Raw genomic sequence first — 14633 nt, forward strand, 5'->3', positions numbered from 1 at the left:
GGACCCGGGCCAAAGATCGGGGCAGGCACGTACCATCTGCAGGCTGGATTGGGGGTGCCCAGGCCAAGGATCGAGGCAGGCACGTGCCGTCTGCAGGCTGGATTCGGGGGACGCCCGGGCCAAGGATCGGGGCAGGCATACGCCGTCTGTTGCCAGCCAGACAGTAGTTAACGCTCTCTGCGCTCCTCACGGCTGTGAGCCACCCCCCAGGTGCCTCCAGGGGAAATGGAGGAGGCCCCTTCGCCTGCACTTTGCCCCCCTCGCCCGGTGTCTACCCCGAAATCATGGAGCACTAGAGACCCTATAGCCTGGGCCTGGTTTCCCTGCCAGATTCCCATGGCCTGGCAACGCACAGCTTTCAAAGGGAGGGAGGGCAAGACTGGCGGATCCCTGGGAAGTCAGGTTGGTAGCATCGTCTGTCGCTGGGAGGGGTCATTTCCTCCGACAGCCCAGTTTTGTCATGCGAGCTGCAGGGCTTCTTCACATGCCCCTGCTGTCTGCTGCGGAGTGCCCTGTTCCCCAGCTTCTGTTCTGCCATCTCCTCCGAGGGAGGTCAGGCCTGACACAATGCAGAAAGCTTCATTTCTTGGGGGGGAAAGAGCCTTTGTGAAGGTCGGTTGCCTCATTACCAGTCCCTCCTAGAGTCACTACAGTCCTTTGCTTCCTCATGAGGCCCGAGTAAGCTGGTCCATCTCTACCCCAGCCCCTCCGTGCTGGCCTCCCTGCCTACAACGGGGAGGCCCAGCTGCGCCAAAGGTCCCCAGGGTCGTGTTTCTGTCTCCCATGGGAAATGCACTTTGCACCAGCTCCAAAGAGCAGACAGGTGTCTTTGGGGTGGAGGGGCTTGGAGGCGTGGTTAAACTGAGAGGCTGGTGGACTGGGGGGAGCTTCTCAGCTTTCTGTCTTTGTTTGGGTCTGTGGAGACCCGCTTGTGGACACGGGTTTATGAGCAGGACGGTAAGAGTTTTCATGACTTAGGATGCCGGTCAGTCTGGTGGTGCTTAAGTTGTCAGTCTGTGAAGGGGGGTGGACTCAGTTTCCCCAGCTAGGCTGTACAACCCAGAGACCTTGACTTACATAACATGCATCTCATGGAGGGGCTCATGTCAGTCACCATCATTCATAAAAGGAGCCAGAGCCCCATGCCCCCATAGGGCCCTGAGCCATAAGGCATCTGTGGCTTTAGAAGTCTTCAGAAGACTCCAAGAGTCTGCAAACTGAACACACACACACACACACACACACACCCGCCTCGAGGTACCCACGACAGTCTCCTTAGCAGCAGGAAATGCCCCACAGCCAGAGATCTGGGGCACTGGCTCTACCTCGAACATTCCCAACTGCTGGCCTGAAAGCTTCTTCAAGTCAGAGTCTCATAGTATTTCTGTCAGAATTCTGCAGCCCTTATCATGGCCCTTGGCATCTGATAAAATTTTCTTTAAAACTTAGGTAACCTGGGGGCAGCTGGGTGGCTCAGTTGGTTAAATGTCTGCCTTCGGCTCAGGTCATGATCTTGGGGTCCTGGGATTGAGGCCCGTGTCAAGCTCCCTGCTCAGCAGAGAGTCTGCTTCTCCCTCTCCCTCTGCCCCTCCCCTCCTGCTTGTGCACTTTCTCTCAAATAAATAAATAAATAAATAAAATCTTTTAAAAAGGATTAAGTAATTTTATTTCCCTGAGCAGAGACTACAGGTAGAATGGAGAAGGCTGATAAGTTCCCCGTCTTAGGCACCTGGTCCCTCCCTTGTCCTGAGTCCTGATGGTGAGAACCTCTAGAAGGAGGAAAGCGAAGGCTGCCTCCCAGCCAGGAAAGGAGCCGGTACATCGGGACACGGGCTCTGCAGAAGGGAGGCATGGAGTGGGGGGTTCACTGAGCAGGCAGGTTCCAGGGGACACTCTGAGCAGGACGAATTTCTGTGTTCACCCTCATCTGTGATCCAAGAGGCAGAAATGAAAGTGGTTTAAGAGGACTGGACATAGGTGCGGGATGCGGGGGAGGAACTGAGACCATCCGCCAGGATTCCGGTTTACCGGGTCCTGTTCGGGGTTCTCTCCCAGTGTGTCGTATCTGTCAGGTAAGTGTGATCTGCTGGCAGGGTGGCAAGAGGGACGGACAGGATTTAGATGGAATCTAAGGCCCCTTTGGGGAAGACAAAGAGGAAAAGTCTGTCAGCCACATGTCTGCCTCCGGGCGCTCACCTTGCCCTGTGGGAGCGGGGATTGTGTGACTCGGAGAATTTCAGATCTAGGGATCCTGATCCAGAAAAGCAGAGAGAGTAGAGGACAGGGGAATGGGAACAAGGGCAGGCACATGGGACCAGGCAGCCATGGCGGGGCTGTTGAGCGCCGACTGTGTACAAAGACCCAGGCTAGTGCAATGGCATCAGCCATCTCCAGGCTGAGCGTGGTACGGGGCTGACTCTGTGCCCAGATCACTCTTGTGCTAAAGAGAGTTCCAGAGACTGCCAGCAAAGCCCAGGGTGCTTCCCTCAGATGGGCTCCCCCGGGGATTGACTTTCTGTCTACAGGATCTCGTTCTTCCAGCCCTCGATTCCCAGGGAATTGGTGTCCGAGAAGTTAAAACCACCAGCTAAATCCCTTAATCCTGTGACGCCAGCCTTCCTGTATCCTGACTTCATCCTGAGGTAATGCCTGGGGCCCGCCTGCCTGGGCTGCCAGAACGCTGGGACCCTTCTTGGGGCCTGCCCGTCCCCGTTCTAACCAGCTGTGGCTGCTGGTGACCTGTCTCCCGTCGCCCAGGGACTCAATCAGTGGCTGGCATTTGCTGCGAGGGATGTGCTGTGCATTGTAGGATGCTGGGCAGCCTCTCTGGGCTCCACCCACCAGATGCCAGTAGCACCCCTCCCCTCCCCATGTGACAGGGCCAGCTGTCACCGGAGGGGCAGAGCGGCAGCGAGAGCAAACCCCTACTGCAGAGCCAGCCCCACTTTTTACCTCAAGACTGAAACATCAACAACCCCAGCAACAGAACGAGGCCTTCCACCCTCTAGGGGGAGACATCTTTGCTGGCTTCTAGTACCGTACCTGGCAGGTGATAGAATTCCGAGAAACGTTTGTTGAACGAAGGAGAGGGAGAGGAAATCTGCAAAGACACTTGATTACTTTGCCCCACCTGTCTTCTGTGCAAAGAGGGAAAGAGGACAGAGAAGCAGCCCCCTTCCTCCTCTCCTTCCATCCTTGGGGGCTTCAGATGAGGAGGCAGGAGAACGGAGTCCGTGAAGGCAGTTCTCATTACTGGGAAGAGAAGAGCAAAGAAATAGCATGGGGGAGTGGCCTGAGCTTATTAAATTTGCTTCCAATTTTCTTACCACCATAATTGGATTCTGATTTATAGGACGCGTGTGGACGAGCGCCTGAGATGGAGCTATTAGCTGAGCATTAGAGCACACGCTGCGGGGAGGCCGGCGTTGGGGGGCATCGCCCAGGAATTCAGAAATGCCGCGAGGCCGGAGGAGGCAGCGGGTTGGGGGAGGGGACAAGACCATGGAAGTTTTCGCCCAATAGGCAGCTGGGCCGATGGAAAAGCCAAGCACATTGGCAGTTACGGAAGCCCTCCTAAGCACATCATGGCCCGGCCCTGAGCGAAAGCAGCCCCATAGAGGCCGGGGCTTCATTTTCCCATGTGGAATAGAACCATCACCTTGTCTTCTTGGTCCTCCATGCCAGGGAACCCCAGGTGTTTTGTGGGGATGGCTGGAGTGACCTGGAGAGCAGAGTGACCACAGCAAGGAGGTAGGCTTGAAACTCCCCATTCCCAGGCTTTATTGGGGGGGGGGCAGTGAGGGATGTCCACATCCAGGCTAGTTAAGAAAGCGAGTATCTCTGGTTTCCAAAGGATCCGCTTCACATTCACCCTTTGGGGTTGACAACCAGAACTTCTCTTGCCCACCCACCCCTGACCCAACATGCGACATTTTCACAGTCTCGAGATAGACAGCTGCTGTCATTGGCCTTTCAATACATCTTGGCTGTGGCTCAGTTTCCTCATCCCTGATCCAGGGCCAGTGGGAGGCATGGGGACCAGGTGCCCATCAGTGGCCTTCCCTCTGCACGTCCTCTCCCAGCTTTGTTCTCTCTTTGCGTTGGGACTAGAAGGCCTTGAAGCTGCACAGTCACTGCACCTTGCAAGTCCATGTATCCTCTGCGGCCGGTCTTCTCATTCTGGAAGTATCCACGTCCATGTGCTCGGCTCTCCCACCTGCCTCCGTGGAAATCTCTTGGTTGTGCTGGTGTCGGAACAACCTCGTGCCACCTTGTCCCCTGAGACCCGCAATCCTGTTAACATGGATGAGAGCCCTAACTCCTGGGGCCCTGCCGAGGTCCACTGGTGTTGTGAGGATGACGACGTGTCTGTCAATATCGGGATGGCAATGGTGTAACTGTGTCAGTGTAACAAAGGGATGGCGTCTAGCCAGGGTGAGTCTGAGATGATTTCCCAACAGAGTTCTCCTGTTTATCTATCGAGCACGGACTGGTCCAACAAACAGTCCTTGTTTTCCAGTTGTCCTGCCCCCACCACTGTCCCCACATTTGGGTGACAGCAGTTGGCCCTGCCCTCATCCAAGCAGCACAGAAAACATTTAGCAGACAAGAAGCCACTCGATAGAGGCACCCCCCCTGGGGAGGGGAGGGCAGTATTTTGGTAAAGCAAATATATATTTTTGCTGTTGCCTAGCAATACTTATTATGGGGTTGCTTTGACTGTGGGGGAGCAGGTGGCAAGGTGGACTGCACCCAGGAGCTGCGAGCTGGAAGACCTTCCTTGCCGCTGGGAAGCCTCATTAGGTCATGTCCTCCTGGCTGGCTGGCGCTGACTGTTCCCCTCAGCCTACTCTCCCAGCCTCTGTCCAGGGCGCGGTGCTAAATGGTTCAAACAGTGGGATACCCATCGCTTGCCTGGAGGGAAAATTCCACACTTCGATACGTCTCACCAGGAAGACATTTTTCCTTTGCTCCTTTTCATCCTGGGAAATGAAGGGGCAGCAGCCCAGTTCTGGGATCGCCAGTCTCCCTCCTCGTATTTACTCAGTTGGAATGGCTGCCAAAGATCATCATCATTTCTCTCCTTGTACTCGTCACTTAGCAGTAATAGGATAAAAATCTTTACGGCTGGAACGGCTAAGCATAAAAAATGTTCATATTCCCTCAGAGTCAAGGCTTTTCCACTAGCTTAGCACAGAGTTGGTGATTGCGCATCAAGGCGGAGGGGACGAGAGAGGAAACCCATCACAGACACTTAGCTTTTGCAAACATGCTCTCCCCATCTGCTACGTTCTGGTCCCTCCTGTGCACCATTTTTCAATACAGGAGTTTGTGAGCCTGTTGATAGTAGCTGTGAGCGCGCTTCCCTCTAGAGCATCCTGGAGTCCCAGGGAGCCTTGGAGGGGGGCAGCAGAATGAGTTTCTGCACATCCTAGAAGTGGCTTTCCAGAAGAACGGAGTCTGCTGCCCCGGGGGGCTGTCTGAGTCCCCAGCGCAAGGTGTAGGAGCAGGTTCTCTCCAGGGGGGAGGGGAAGAGAAACCACAGAAGCAGAGATGGGAGGTGCCTCTGGGCCAGGATTCCACTCCTGGGCCCATAGGTCCTTGTTTGCTACCCCTGTCCCTCCGCCACTGCCTCCTCTGTGAGTTTCGGGCAGATTTCCCAAAGAGGCAGCATCTCAGCCTTTGAAAGGGGACTGGTCAAGAAAATTGTGGATGAGAATTCATCTGAACGAGCTTCCTTCACTAATGTCTTCTCACACCTTGTTTGAGCTCATTCCCACCAGCTTTGACATTGTGTGTCATGTTCATTCATGCATTTTCCTGTTCTTTCACTCATTCATCCACTGGACAGGTTTATTGAGCAATAACCACATGCCAAGCTCTATGCTAGGAATTGGTCCTTCCTCCCAGGGAGCTCGTGGTCTATGGAAAAAATGCACATGGGACTGATTCCTGGTGCTCAGCTGCGAATTGCTCCGAAGCCTGTCGTTGAATCTGGAGCTAATGCATGGACTTCCTGTCCTCAATTCCCAAGTGCCTATCTCCCGCCCTGTCCTGGTTTTGGTGTCACTATTTCTGTCTTGGCCATGGAGCAAACCATATGAGTTGGGAGCTTTCCTGTAAAAAAAAAAAAAAAAAAAGTCGAAACAGCATTAAGCTGGTCTATCCAGGAGAAGGCATTTACACTTGGATGGGAGGCAGAGGCTTTTGGAAGGAAATGGCATTTGAGCTGGAATTGGGGGCGACAGGTAGGATTTTAACTGGTGGCAGGCATCCCAGATTGAGGGAGCAGCATACGCAAAGACAAGGAGGTGGGAGAGCCACACTGTTTTGCAGGAGTCAGTCCAATTTCCTTGGAGTGTGGGTGATGGAGGGGAGAATAATTCTGGATGGGAAACTTGGGGTCGGGTGGTAGCCAAGTCTTGAATTCAAGGTAAGGAATTTAGAGTCAGTTCAGTCAACACTGGAATGCTTAGACTTTCATCCTGTCATAGCCTCATCGTCTCAGTAACCCCAGGAGATCTCCTAAGCAACACATCCCTGGCCAGTCCAGGGTCAGTGGAGCTCCTGCCGAGATGGACGGGAGGCCATGGGGAATACTAAGGTAGGTCCGAGCAGAACAGTACCAGGTGGCAGTGATGCCCTCTGCACCCCCAAAACCATCCCAAGGGAGTAGATTGTGATGTAGGATCTTGGCTCTAAGGCATTGGCATCCTCAGGTTGGGGGTGCTGGCTCCTACACTGGGGAATTTGTTCCAGGGTGAGGTGGGAGAGAAGCAAGAACTGGTGTGGAGGGAAGAGGAGCTGGTGAGGTCTGGGAAGAGGAGTCTGCCCCATCTGACTGTTGGGTTTGGGACTAAGTACCAGTACTGGCTACGAAGACTTGGGCAGAAAAGCAAGACTAGCAGATGGAGCACATACCTAGGTAAAGAGATCTAGGCTCAGAGGGGTTAAGGGATGTGTCCAGGATCACACAGCTTAGTCAGTGTTTGGCTGAAACTCAAAACCCAAGTTTTCGGGTTCTAGGTCTGTATGTAGATAAATATATATATGTACATATTCTGTCCCAATTAGGAAGCCTGTATTATGTCCAAGTTCACTGAGTGTGTGCATGTTTTACTGGTGCTTGTAGGGCAAGGAGAAGAGATGATGTGTGAGGGTTCGGTTCTGTTTCCCAGTTGAGATAGTTTGATACTTCTATTTGAGCTTTGCTTGGGGCATTGATATAACATATTTCAGGCAGCTAACGGAGTCAGTAGTTTCTTGTGTTCTGTCGCCAAGACCAAGAAGAACCTGTGTGCCTTTGAAAGACACTAAATGGCTTTAGCTGTGGAGGCACATTTCCCTCCCTCCCGCCCTGGGTTTGCCTCCTTTATTACATGTTGCCTGAGGAAGGAGATGATGGAAAGGGATGTGGAAAGACACAGAGAAGTGTGTTCAGTGCCCAGAATTGGGAAACTGGTTTGGAATTAAATATTTCCCTTGCAGAATTCATCCTGCCAATTATTGAGTCTTAGGTTATTAGGTGTTAATCTTAAAAATCGAACCACAAAGGTGTCAAGCAGCAAATGAGTTTGTTCAGGAAGAGCAACGACATCGCAGTTTGGGATCTACAGTCTCGGGGGAACCACAGGCAAGTCTGGAGAACAAAGGGGAGAGCGTCCTCCAGTGGGAGAAGGAAGGAAGATGGCGAGGTCATTCTGAACAAACGTTCATTAGAGGAGAAAGAGAGTTTGAAGTGGTGGCAGCTTCTCATTGGCTGCAGGCAAAGACAGCTTGAGGTTTCCTTTACTCATTTTCACATCGGGACGTATCCGTCAATAAGCAGTCCAAACACTTGCTCTCATGGGGCTTCCTCAAGGAGGCAGATCTGCCAGCTGGGTGGCTGGGGACTCCTCACTGCCCCCCGCAGGCCACCAGTCCCTTCTCACCAGAGGGCCACTCCCCTGGGAAGAATGTTCCCTTCACTAGCCTTGAAAACAAGCCCTGACCCGTGGACTTGGGGGCCAGTAACACCAAGGAGAAGCTGCCATCATGGCTGTCTCCTCTAAGTCATCCTTTTTCTCCTCATTGTTTTTGGAATATACATTTTTAAGAAAGCAGAAGGCTGAAGAGGGGACCCTGGACTTCCACTGTGCATCCTGGAATGTTCTCTTTAGTGCTAGACAGCTGGAGTGCTCAGGGGAAGAGAAAGCATTGCAGAGTTTGGCTGTGGCTCTTGCCTCTGGTCGTGGGCTGTATTGAATCCTTCCACTTCAGTGACTTTTGAAATACGTCTGCAAGACCAAAATATTCCTCAAGACCCAGAACCTCTCTTCGTCTTAAGTAAACTTAGAATCAGAGTCCCACATACCTACAGAAAGGTTGACACTTCATACATATGCCACTTGAAGAAATTTCCAGAGAGAACACGCCTGCATTCCCATATCAAGCACCTCCGTCAAGGGAAGGGTGACTGTTAGTTTGCCAGAAGCACCCTGTTTTCCCTGCACCTACTCCCCACCGTAGGTAACAATGTCCCGACTTCAAATGCCAGAGTCTAGCATTGCTTGTTTTTGAACTTTAAATAAACAGACTTACACAGTGTGTGCTCTTGTGTGCCTGGCTTCCCTCAAAATTAAGTGTGTGAAACCAGCCACGTTTTCCGAGACATGGTGTGTTTATTTTCACTGCTGTGTAGTATTCCTTTGGTGTGAGTCTGTTACAATTTACGTATCTGTTCCACCGTTAATCCTCGTTTGGGGTTTTTCCAGTGTGGGGCTCTGATGAATGATGTTCCTTTGATTAATCTTGTGAACATGCGTGTCGACCCCACCAGCCGTGTACGTGTCTGAGAGTTCCATGGCTCTACATCTTTGCGGTCAGTCACTGGCTGTTGTCTGTTTCGCTCGAGCCTTTGAGAGGCTGAGTCGTGGTATCTTCCTGTGGTTGAGGTTCGCCTCTCCCTGACGACTGAGGCGGGGCACCTTTCAGAAGTTCGTGGGCCATACCAGTCGCCGATCAAGTGTTTTACACCTGCTCTCTTCACTTCTCTAGGCCCTTTGCCCAAGAACCGAGCACAACACCTGACTCTTAGTCTGTCCGCAATAATTTCTCTACAGAGTGCTTTTGACATTTTCTCCCACATCATGGCGGTGCACGATAAACGGGAGGGAAGCCACTAGACGGAGCGTGAGAAGCCATGGGTCCTGTCTAAGATAGTGCCCAACACTTCAGCCCCCAGGGTGTCTATTTCCTCACAAGTAAGAAGAAAGACGTAGCTCGGAGATGCTTATTAAGGTCACTTCCAGCCCTGTCTGCTGGTTGAAAATACTTGTGCTGATAAGAATGTGCAGGAACTGATTGAGGGACTGAATCTGATTGGAGGCTATTTCCAGAAGCACGACTCCCTCCAGCTCAGCAGCACAACACCCCCCTCCACCCCCCACCCCCGCACCATGGCCCTGGTTGAATCCTTCCCCTCGTACACTTCTCTTCCTAAGGAGACTTGAGGGCCTGCAGGACCACGAGAGCTGTCCTTTATTGTCGGCTCGCCCATTTCTTTGGGCCCTCATGCCTTCCGCTGGGTGGAGGTCCCCAGACCCCCCACCCGGCTTGCGATGCCAGCGTAAGCTGCTTTGATACCATCTTTCAACAACAGAGCTGTTTGCTCCTGGAGTGGGCGCGTCACACGGGTGGCAGCTTGACTGAAAACTGGTGACCTGCCCACGGTTTTCAGCGTGGAATAAGGAGTCGGAACATAAGAACTTTCTCCCTTTATACCACAGAACGCTGTTGTCTTGGGTTCCCATTACCCCCCAGCGCTTCGAAGAACCATCGGCTGGGGTGACATGCCCCTTCTCTGCACCTCTAATGCCAGAAAGAAACGGGGCTGACAGGACGGGCCCCAGGTCCTCCTGAGGGGCTCGGGCACCTGGTATGATTCCTCAGTAAAACCTGAACCTTGGCCACGCTCAGAGTAAGAGTAACCACACCTTGTTGCTCCAGGAGACTGCACAGAGTGTTCTCACAAACCCTTTAAAAAAAAAAAAAAGATTTTATTTATTATTTGACTGAGAGAGAGAGAGAGAGAGACAACAAGAGAGGGAACACAAGTGGGGGAGCAGGATAGGGAAAAAGCAGGCTTCCCACCGGATGCGGGGCTCGATCTCAGGACCCTGGGATCATGACCTGAGCCAAAGGCAGACACTTAATGACTGAGCCACCCAGGTGCCCCCCCACATCGCTTTCTTAGCAGTGCTTGGGGTGAAGGGGTCACCGCCATCGGGCAGGGGAGGGAGGGAACGGAGCCCCGGCACCATAGCTGGTTAAGGAGTGGCAGAGCGAGGTATCCTAGCCCTGTGAGCTTTGAGATCAGGCCTGCCTCTCACGTATCAGCTGCTCCTTGGGCGAGTTACTCAAACTCCCTGAGCCCCAGTGCCTCATCTTGAAATGGAAATAATAGTAAAAGCCAGGGTTGCCCTCAGGGGGAGGGAAATAATCCATGCCGGAGGCCAAGCACAGTTTTTAGCCCCGGGACAGCTCTGTCTGTTAGCTGTTGCGCTGAGTGTCCGGTGGGCCCGAGTCCCAGGATCCCTGGGAGCACCCGGGCCCTGGGATCTTTCCACGGCTCTCGGCAGCAGGCCCGGGAGGCAGGGCAGAGAGGGGGCCGGCCCTGAAGGAGCAAGGAGCTACGTGAATGAGTTTGGAGAGGCCCTGGCTCTGTGCCCAGTCCCCCACCTCTGAGCTGGGGTGTGCTCCAGGAACAGGGTGGTGCGGGGGCGGGGAGGGTGCGGGCAGAGAAGTTCTGCACGGCGCTTCCTGCCTCTCAGCCTTGGCTCCTGGCGCCGAAACACTTCACTTGCCTGAATGTCAAACTTAACTTAAAAAACCGGAGCGCAAAATAAGCAATGAGGCAAGCGCGATGCCGCGTCTGGTGAAATGTGTACTTTTAAAATAGTGGGGAGAGAAGCCAAGGCCAGCAGAGGGAGTGATTTCAGGGCCGGGGGCCAGGAAGCAGAACTGTGTCTGACAGCAGATGAAAAGAGCAGAGGAGGTGACAGCTGGGGGCGGGTGGCTGTGGAAAGCCGGTGCTGGCCAGGGTGACAGACAGTGGGATGGAGTGACGCGAGCGGTGGGCCTGGGGGCGGCTGGAAAAGCAGCTGAAGTAAGGCACAATGTGACAGAAGAAGGGGGCCCTGTGGAGTCACGTCGCAGCGGGGTTCCGTCTGGGCTAGCAAGGGCACGGTCAGCTAGTGTCCCTGTGGTTGTCCTTGGTGTCCCTGGGGCAGCAGGGAAACACTGATAATTGACTGAAGCAGGGGTGTCTGGATAGCTCTCACCTTCTGCCCCCACCTGACCCTCACCATGACCCTGACACCGGCCAGAGCCGGCATCGTTCCTCTGCTCTCCTTCCCTTCTCTGCCACGTCTCTCCTTGATGCATCATATGGACACATCTTTTTTTTTTTAAGATTTTATTAATTTGTTAGAGCAGAGGAAGGGGCACAGGGAGAAGGAGAATCTAGCAGATTCTGAGCTGAGCATGGAGCCTGATGCGGGGCTCCATCCCACAACCCCAAGCTCATGACCTGAGCTAAAATCAGGAGTTGGGCTTTCACCTACTGAGCCACCCAGGCACCCCTGGACACATCATTTGTTCCTTACCCCAAGCCTCACCGAGCCTGCCTGTACCACCTCTTGAGACAGCAGGCACCCACTTTGCTCTCACCTGTTCCATCTCAGGACAGGTCCCACTGTTGACCTTGGACCCAAGCCCACACCTGTGGAGTCTGACTTGTCCCACCCTCATTCTGTTGAGTGTGCCTCCTCCATAGCCCTTGGACCTTGGCCTTGCTTGATCCTCAGCGGCTGTCCCCTCTCACCAGGATGACTCCTGCAGCAGCCCCCACCGCCCTCCAACATGCATCTGGTCCCCTACCAGTCTGTCCTCCGCTTTTCCTCCATGGAGAGCTTTCCAAATGCAGACACTTGGCTTCCCATCTAAAATCTTTCAAATGTCATTGGCTCGCTTCTTCCAGAAGGCTGGTCCACCCCAGCTAGTCAGGGGCTGGGGCTCCCTGACGGTGCTCAAGGCATCATGGCTTTTCATCTGTGCTGCTCTGTCTGTGCAGTATACTCCCTCATCTTTCAGGAACCTGGGGTGGGGTGAAGAGGGTCTTTTCCAGGAAGACATCTCACCCCTCTCGCTGAGTTCAGTGGCTCCCCCGCACTCCTGTGCTCACTGTGAGCACTCATTACCCCAAGGGCACACATCCACCCCTGCCCGCCCGTGACCTAGAGAGACCTGGGGAAGGTGTGCCAGCAGTGTGCCTGACACGCGGCCTCTCATCGGTACACGTTGAGGGACTGTGGACCCAAAGTGTACCTCGCTGGCTTCCCTGTCAAACTGTCTCCTGAAAACATGAGGGTTTGGGAGCGCAGGTATGGAAAAGAATCCTCGAAACAGAGGGAGAGAATCAAATCCTGGGAAATTTAAACCCACCTTCACTCAACAAAAGATTCTCCGTGTTAGCCCATAAATCCGGGACCATAATCAGCCAATGTGTATTGATCAAAGTATTCCCCTGGCATGTGACAAGCACCTTGTATGTGTTCTCCCAGCCCAGCAGCCTTGCTGTGATTCTGGTTTAGAGATGAGGACATCGACTCCAGTCGGTTGACTAAGTTGCCCTTAAGAAACGTAAAGAATTAGAAAAGTGGGCTCTGCCCATGGAGGAGACAGCACAGCGTTGCAGACAGGGGAGTAACTCCCATGAGAAGCTTGGTGGGGGACGCTGATGTGGGTGGCATAAGGCTGGCATTTAGGCAGCCCTGGACAGGAAGATGGGGTGTGGGGGATGAGGAGGCGTGTGGAGGTTGTGCTCAAGGGAGAAATGAATGGACCAGCTTAGCAGGACTGGAAGGCTCAGGCTGGGGAGCTATGGGGCAGGGCTGGGCGTTAGCGTGATTGGGGGGCCTTGGGATGCGGTCAGGGCTTGGCTTCAAGGAACCAAGTGAGGCTGGGGAGAGCAGGGAGGAAGGAGATGGTGGAGCGGCTCTGCAGGAGAGAAGAACAGCCAGGGGGCTTTGCAAGGGTGCAGACCCAGCTTGGGCAGGTGGAAGTGAGAATAAAGGAGGTGAATGTGGGGCAGGACTGACTCGGGATGAATGGGTGAACTGGCTAGGAGGAGGGCTCGGGAAGGTGTGAGAAGCCTTTGCTTTTTACCTCCCGCTTCAGACCTCCCGGAAGGGCACACTGTTGTGAGTCTGCAGGAGAAGAAGTGGGGAACACTTGGCCCTCAAGCAGATGGTCCCTGAGCTCAGTGGCCACATCCCTGGATTCACTAGGGCTACAGGTTTTATCTCAGCTGCTTCAGTCTGAGGATTGAAGGTGAAAGGTAAAAGGAAGGACTGACTATTCTCTGATCCTTGAGCTGGAGAGTCTGAGAAGTATCAGGGAATTGCTCAGGGAGCATCAAAGGGAGCCACTGTTCTTTAGCAAGTGAGGGACAGCCCAGACTTGTGATTTTTTCCATCTTTCCAGAACCTTCTAGCCTGTGCCCTTCAAGACCAAAGGCAGGGAGAAAGGTGAAAGAAAGGCTGAGAGCCGCTGAGTCGGATGACCATCCAGGGGTCGCCAAGACGAGCGTGAGAGCACCGAGTCGGGAGCCGGCCCATCTGGTTTTATCTCGAGGCTCTGCCGCTCACTGACCTGCCCTCACAGTCCCCTCTGCGATGAGAGAGGAGGACTTCAGAGAATCACTGTGCGGATCTCAGGCTCTCGGGAGAAGACCTGAGGCAGAACCAGGGGTCAGTAGGTGGTGTGTGTTATTACTATTGTGTAATGTGATTCCGGCAGGGCTAAAATAAGACTTGAAGGAACCCTTGTCCCAGACACTGAGGAAATCTTTTTCTGAAACATTGCAAAAATAGGCCTTGGCCCAGCTCCACACTTCCTGGTCCCAACTACACTCTGCCTTTGTCTTTTGAGAACATTCCCCTCTGCGTGTGTGCACACACACGTTAAGCACACGAGCACAGGCGCACACGGCTGCCATCTGGGTCGTGCTTGGTACCAGCGAACGCAGGTCCTGGCAGTGTCCCAAGAGAAGCCTCTTGGCTGTGTCCCGAGAGCCGTCGTGCTTCCTGGAGGGACGGTCCTGCCGCCTCCCTGTGGCTTTCCCCCAAACTCCGGGCTCCCACTTGTTTCAAAGGAGCTAGTCCACGTTACAGAGCAAAATCGGTTGTCTGGGCCAACAAGGGGGTCCTCTCTAGAGGGGAGCAGTGGCGGGTTCCAGGAGGCCTAAGTTCAGCCTGACGTGTCTGCATCCCCCAGTCAGATGCGAGTTCTGAGCCAGTTGCACGGGCAGCAAAATTATGTGAAGAGATAAGTGGGGACCCGAGATCATAAAAACTATCGTGAGGTGTGAGGCTCAGTAGCCCCAAGAACAGACCTGGAGCTGTTAGTTCTGGAGGCTTCCTGTCCTCCAAGTTCAGTGTGCATGGCACAGGGGGTGGGAGGGGGAGGGAGTGTCAAACCCAGGCACGTCATAATTTAGTGGGCGGATCTCTGAGCTGTACTTTCACGTGTGAATTAGTGCAAATCTCATCCTTGGTGTTGGGGCAAGAGGGGTGACCGTGAGTGAGATGTTC

At 53.7% G+C, this 14633-nt stretch overlaps 1 protein-coding gene across 1 annotated transcript in view; it reads left to right on the forward strand.

The window, feature by feature from the left end:
• GALNT14 (polypeptide N-acetylgalactosaminyltransferase 14) overlaps window positions 1-14633 on the forward strand; it is a 208349-nt gene that overhangs the window by 135756 nt on the left and 57960 nt on the right. The window lies entirely within an intron of this gene.

This window comes from Martes martes (genome assembly GCF_963455335.1).
Source record: "Martes martes genome assembly, chromosome: 9".
In the NCBI taxonomy this organism is placed as follows: Eukaryota; Metazoa; Chordata; class Mammalia; order Carnivora; family Mustelidae; genus Martes; species Martes martes.